At 37.8% G+C, this 7448-nt stretch overlaps 1 protein-coding gene across 1 annotated transcript in view; it reads right to left on the reverse strand.

Annotated features, from left to right (window-relative positions):
• The window catches only part of LOC113466417 (protein-L-isoaspartate O-methyltransferase domain-containing protein 1-like), a 33136-nt gene that overhangs the window by 1589 nt on the left and 24099 nt on the right, over positions 1 to 7448 (reverse strand). The window lies entirely within an intron of this gene.

Here is a 7448-nt window from a genome sequence, read left to right on the forward strand (position 1 = left end):
TAGATACCTAATTACAGTAGAAGGATAAAAGGTTTCCTTCTCTCTTCGATTTCGAGGCGATAAGACCTCCTCTGTTAGTTCCTTGTATCAACCAACCTCAGTGGTGTAGTGGTTAGCGCGGTGGATTACGGATCTGGAGGTTGGTGGTTCGAGTCCAAGTCAAGTCATAAAATTTAGCGTAGTGCATTAAGCAGGGAACGACATTTGTGACAAGCACATCAATACATATTCATATGGGTGGGAATAAATCTATTGTTCTGTTTCAAAGGTTCAAAATCAAAATCAATTTTTAGAGATGGGTACCTACATAAGACATGTAGATAGTGAAATGAGGAAAATTCCATTTCAATTAAATTATACCTACCTAGGTACCTAATTTGTTGATGGGAGTATAATAATACAGTCGAACCTGGATAAACGAGACCTGGATAAACGAGAAACCTGGATAAACAAGAAATTTTCAAATCCCCTTCATTTTCTCTAGGCATAATAATGAATTAATTTATGAAATGAACTTGGAACATGTTATTATGATCATAGTATTTCCTACACGAAAATAATTCCCCGGGAGGGAATTTAACCCACGGCCTGGCGCTTACAAGGCAGGCCAGTAGGCGCGCTACCTTCCGAACTAACTAGGCTGGCAAAAATCTAACTTGTGTTACTCTAATTCCATGAGGTTAGAATCTTTAGTTCCATAATAGATCTCTTTGTATTCATAGCGAAGATTGCGGAATGTCAATGAAGAAGATGCTTGGACATTGCGAATAGTGTGATTTGTCGATTCTACATCCTGTTCTATTCGCAATTCTATTCTGCTCCTTAATTGACCTTACAAAGGAGCAGAGGTCTAATATTGTCTATAGAGTATCCTAACATGGATCAATTTATGGCACTCGAGCCTTGAATTAGATCAGTGAATGAATACAATCACGTGGTGAAGTTCAATTGAATTGCATAGAATCAGAGATTTCTTAGATACCCATCTTGACTACCTGCCATGGTGTTTTTTTTTTTTTTTTTTTTTGGAAAAGGGCTACATTTTCAGTATGAAAATAGGTATGTAATCATCAATGCATTAGGTGGAGGTGAAAATTCAATTACCTGTATATTTTTTATTTGATAAGTTGATACATAGTAAAATGAGGGCAACTACTATTTTCTACTAGAAACATGTGATTTGCAATATGTAATTGGGAATAAGGTAAGAATGTTTGAAATTGTATCTTGGAAACAACCTTTAAAAAAATCTCAATAAAATTCACCTTGTGAAGGAATATCGAAATTAACACGAAATACAGTTTCATGCGGTAAAACACACGAGACCTTGTTTACGGGAGTGCCAGCGACTTTTCAGTGCTATTCTGGCATGAAGAACAAAGAACAAGGTGTATTTCATTCTATCGACTTTTGGTGAATTCAGTCTCGTGAGGAGGATTGACGAGATAGTTAAAATCTCAGCCGAAAGGGCGAGTTAGAAAGAAGTTGACCTGACCTGTCCTGTGGGACTGAAGGAAGGACGGGCTAAAAATGAATAAATAAAAATTATATTAGACAGGTACATATTATGTAGGTACTCTTAAAGTAATATATACGTACTCGTAAAGTGATATATACGTACTCGTAAAGTGATATACGAGTATACGTACTTGTAGAGTTAAACGTAGTTCAAAATGAAAGTCAATTTCTAAGAACTCCTGATTGTTAAATTCAGCACTTAAGTTGAATAGCAATAAATACCTAGTGTAATGTAATAATTAAAATAATAATAAGGTAGTCTTGTCTAGATAATGAAATAGGTAATAAATAAAGAAGTAAATAAATAAGTGCTTGGAATAGATGACATTTCGGTGCATGACCGCGACATTCGGTGTGGGACCGGATAAGTCCTTCTATGGGACAGACAGACACACAGACAGACAGACAGACACACAGACACCGAAGCGAATACAATAGCCCGTCAACTATACCTTTTTTATTACTATCGTAATAATAAAGGAAGGACGGGCTAAAAATGAAAAAATAAAAAGTATATTAGACAGGTACATACATATTATGTAGGTACTTTTAAAGTGATATATACGTACTCGTAGAGTTAACCGTAGTTCAAAATGAAAGTCAATTTCTTAGAACTCCTGATCGTTAAATTCAGCAGTAATGTTGAATAGCAATAAATTAAATACCTAGTGTAATAATTAAAATAATAATAAGGTAGTCTTGTCTAGATAATGAAATAGGTAATAAATAAAGAAGTAAATAAATAAATAACTAATGAAATAAATAAATAAATAAATAAGATCAGTATATCGTGTATCAAAATGTTGCATATGGTATGGACGTAAAGTCCCAAACTGTCCTCCTGTCCTCTTTAGAAGGACACTCTGGGAAACCCATCTCTGGCTGTCGGACTGCCTAAAGCTGGGAAATACCAGTGTCTGACTTGCAGGATAAATAACTAATGAAATAAATAAGATCAGTATATCGTGTATCAAAATGTTGCATATGGTATGGACGTAAAGTCCCAAACTGTCACCCTGTCCTCTTTAGAAGGACACTCTGGGAAACCCATCTCTGGCTGTCGGACTGCCTAAAGCTGGGAAATACCAGTGTCTGACTTGCAGAAGAAAGAAGAACCAAATACCACTTGTCCTGTACCTACTAAGTACCAAATACGTAGCAGACTTGGTTTGTTTTGTAAGACATAAATGTAACAGACATAAAAAAGTCGTTGACCGCGACATAAAAAGCCGATAGAGTGGCGCCAATGACTTCTCACTTCTCATAAAAGTTTTCTCTTTCCCAAATTTTCCACAACGAAATAAAATGGTCTAGTGGTTTACTCCTTTGTTAAACATATCTAACCGTATAGTCAGCAGAGGTGAAAACCGTCAAAAAGACTAGGTACTGTCTGGCTAGGGGACGTTAAACAGAGAGAAGACTAGCGCTTTGCTGTGGGACTATAGTCTATATGTATGATATATAAACACTAAACAGGGAGGAGAACAACTAACCCTAAACAGCCTAGCAAGCTGGCAGTTCCTCAAAGGGTACTCTCTGCTTTTAAAGACCAAGCACAAGTCTTCACGATGGTTGACTGCGGTTCAGGACGAGCGAGCCAATTTAACATGGCTAGAGCTAGGGACCATCACCCCGGTGTATAGCAGATACAAAAAGACATCTTTTCTTTATTCTGCTATCGCCATTAGCGTTAAACAGAGAGAAGACTGGCGTCTGGCTGTGGGACTATAAACAGGGAGGAGAACAGCTAACCCTAACCAGCCTAGCAAGCTGGCAGTTCCTAAAAAGGGTTCTCTCTGCTTTTAAAGACCAAGTACAAGTCCTCACGATGGTTGACTGCGGTTCAGGACGAGCGAGTCAATTTAACATGGCTAGAGCTAGGGACCATCACCCCGGTGTATAGCAGATACAAAAAGACATCTTTTCTTTATTCTGCTATCGCCATTCGGCGAAAGCTAAAGCCGCTACAACAACAACAACAACCGTCAAAAAGCGGTTAGATTGCCGCCAACCACTGCACCGATCTTAATCAAACGTTTGGTGTTGCCTCGGCTAGAGTTGAACCCGCGCCCTCCTGCTGACCAGGCGAGCGTCTTGACCACTACGTCATAAGGCCATATTGAGGAGAAGCTTAAAGAATGTTCCAAGTTTTTCAAGAAAATTCCAAGTAGTTACCTAAGACCTTATCTGCTTATCTCATCCGGAAGTAAATAATCATAACTACTAATCCTCTGGGCCAAGGAATCATTCATAGTATGTCACTGATAACTTACACCTGACCCAATGTCGTTATCATTTACTGATAAGGTCTGGGTCAATCTGTCCATTTTAGGACACCCTAGGGTGCCAAATGGTATCACCCCACACGGGGAGTCAAATGGAGTCATACTGCAGTGGCGTAGCGTGGTCTAAAGTCAAGTGTAAGGCGTGTAGGGCACTAATTTCGATCACCATGCACATTACTACATAAGTTATGCACATGCTTCTTCATAAATATTTAAAGTCAATATTTAAGGGTATTTGAGTAAATTTTGAGTGTATGGCCGCCATACACGCCCTACATGGACGCTACGCCACTGCCTCATAGGGACATAGGTATCACAGGAAGGGAGTCATAGAGGGAAGTGTGTAGCTGTGTAGACCATTAAAATAATAAGAAGGGGAAGAAGAAGAAGGAGGAGGAGGAAGAGGAGGAGGTGGAAAAGAAGAAGAAGAAGAAGAAGAAGAAGAAGAAGAAGAAGAAGAAGAAGAAGAAGAAGAAGAAGAAAAAAAAAGAACGAAAAGAAGGAGGAGGAAGAAAAGAATGCAGGTTTATTATTTTTACCAGCCTTTACTTTTGAGGGTAGCGTGTCTCCCTTTTCCTAAGGCTGGCTTTACCTACCTACAATATTATTTTTAGACATTATAATATTTCATCAGCTCTTTTTCTCTTCTTTTTTTTCTTTAAATATGTAGGTATGTATACCTAAGTACCCAATACTTAATGGGCTGGCAAGCTGGCATACCTATATTACCATATAGGCTGGCAGCTGGTTAGTACAGCATAATCTATACCTAGTCATTAGGTAATGTAGCTCGTAATTGAATGTTATCTATAATGTTAATTATGTTATCACTAGGTATATTAATTGCTTGTGGTGTCGCGTTTCTTGCTATAGGGTTGACCAGTGGCCACCTGAGGTCAGATTAAACACGAGCAGAAATCTGATGATAGAAATGTGAAAATAGCAAAATAGCTACTGCGGTTTTTTTTTTTTTTTTAAGAGGTTTGACAGAGGGAACTGTAACTGCTATGGTCTTATCGTCCCGAAATCGAAGGGAGAAGGAAGACATTTTCAGAGTGACCAGAAAAAGGTACCTACGCCTACGTTACCCAAAAAAAGACCCCTAGTAAAATTGCACAGAAAATTAGTTAAGCAACTAAAAGAAAAATTTCCCATTAGTTTAGGATTAGGGATAAGACTTTCGTGCTGTAAAAATTAGACAGGTAGACTCTACATTTCTCAAACTAGGTGGGTTACACGTGAAAAACTAAATGCAAAAACACCAAAGAAGCAAATTGATAAAAATTTATACGCACTTTTGGAAAAGATTTTTAGGAGAAAAATTGCCCGTAAATTTTACGTGTCGAAAAACAAACTCGCGATATACCTCCGACTTCCTAACATGAAAGACCGGCGCATACTGAAACTGAATAGAATTAGTGTAAACTAAACTCAGATAAGCCAGATGTGAGAGAGCAAGAAACCATTTTATTTCATCTTCATCCCATCATTGTGCTGTTCTCCTCCCGAAAACTCAATTCCTTTACTAGGTACCATCTACCTAAAATGTAGATAGTTTTGTGCCTCCTTAAAGGCTAGAAGCTAGAAGGCTGTACCTACCTCCAAGATGAAACTATGTAACTTAGACAGATAATGGTGGAGATGTCAAAACTCCAAGACGAAAACTCTCAATTCCTTTACCAGATTCTTACCCTTCTACATAAAGTATTTTTTTTTATTTTTTATTTTTTTTTTTTTAAGAGGTTTGACAGAGGGAACTGTAACTGCTATGGTCTTATCGTCCCGAAATCGAAGAGATGACATTTCTGATGGACACTATGGGAATGGCATCAGGTAGGGGCACTAATGTTAAGCTCCTTCGGGCGTGTCGAATTTGTGTGTGTTTTTTTTTTCAAGAGGTTTGACAGAGGGAACTGTAACTGCTATGGTCTTATCGTCCCGAAATCGAAGAGAGAAGGAAATTGACAGTGGATATCAACTAACTCTCTGTCAATAATGTCAATATCCACTAGGTACCTACCTACTTGGGTAGTGGACATTTCAGTCCTATTCGGGCAGGATAAACAAGGTATTGATTCTCATTGGTTCATTAATATCATTATTGATGATTTCGGGGCCTTTCAGAAATGACTGAAATTAGTTACGAGTTACGAGTAAGTATGTTAATTGACAGTATGAATATCAACTAACTCTCTGTCTCTAAATGTCAATATCCTTGGTACTTGGATTTCTTTGAATCATTTCACTTCTTATTGGAGCATTACTGGATGTAAGGGGCTTTCGAAGATGAGTAATCATATGGACATTTCATTGGATCCTTGATAATGATAGCACATCGGCACTCCTAACAGAGCAAGGGCTCATTGGATCATTAAAACTATTAAAGTACGTTCATTATTGAGTACCTACTGCCTTCAGGGTCTGTGAGAAATCAGTAATGTAAATTACGAAGGTACCTACTCATTCCTGAATAGTGAACGAATAACGATTCAAAGGTGCAGCAAGCCTATTTGGCTTGGTTGGTAGCGCGTTTGCCTTGTAAGAGCTAGCTGGGTTGGGCCATTGGTCCGTGCGTGTGTGTGTGTGTCTGTCTGTAAACAAAATATCTCGAGAACGGTAAGAGCTAGAGACTTGAAATTTTGTATGTACATGTCAAATGTGACAAGGATGTGACACGAAACTTTTGGTAAAGATCGGTGCAACGGTTGGCGGCATTTTACTGCTATAAGAACAAGAACACCCAAAATAAGCATCATTCAATAGGATGAGGAAAGTCGTGTGATGTTCACACCAGATTTTTTATATTTTAAAATTCTCATTATTTGCTGGGTGTTTGTTTCAGGCTCTCAAGTCCACAATGATGGCTCACAAGCTTCACTTGCACAACACTAACCCAGAACTAACGGCTGCCGTATGTAACAATACAACTAATTATTTATCTACATTACAGTTTCCTCTGTCAAACCTCTTAAAAAAATAAAAAATAAAATAATAATAATAATAATAAATATGTATGGTTCTTGGAACGGCTGGCTTTCTCCTATCCTGTCCTCCTCTCTTAAGTTTCGGGACGAAGACCTCCGTTCTTAACAGGTTTATAAACTTATCTGTATACTTTACTTATGAAATATATAAGACCTTGTTTAGACTGCGGGAGTAAAGGGACTTTTCAGTCTCATTCTGGCAGTATAAACAGGGTATATTCTATTCAATTTATAGAAACCAGAATTAACGAAATTGAAATTTTTATGGCCACGGACGAAAATTTTGGTCTCTAATATTAAAAAACTTAGCTATCAAAAACACAAAATTTGGCGCCGCAGGCGAATTTTTTGAAGATTTTGGTCTACAATAGTAAGAGAAGCAGACTTGTCAAAGGTGTAATCTTCAGGGCCGCAGGCGAAACTTTTCAGTAAGTATGTAACCTGTAGCTTGTCATGTGTCAGTTTTTTATGTAATTAAATACGTGTAAAAGACGAGTATAGTAATTCCCCCCAATACATTTCTATAGAACACAAAATGACAGCGCCGCAGGCGAAATTTTTTTCGAGAAAATTCAAGTAGCTCCTTCAAGATTGCATACTTTTTTTTTACTGACCAAAGTCTTTTTCTCGTTTTATAGGCTTTGAAATATTCCCAAAACTT

Source organism: Diaphorina citri, unplaced genomic scaffold, assembly GCF_000475195.1.
Source record: "Diaphorina citri unplaced genomic scaffold, Diaci psyllid genome assembly version 1.1 scaffold264, whole genome shotgun sequence".
NCBI classification, from domain to species: domain Eukaryota; kingdom Metazoa; phylum Arthropoda; class Insecta; order Hemiptera; family Psyllidae; genus Diaphorina; species Diaphorina citri.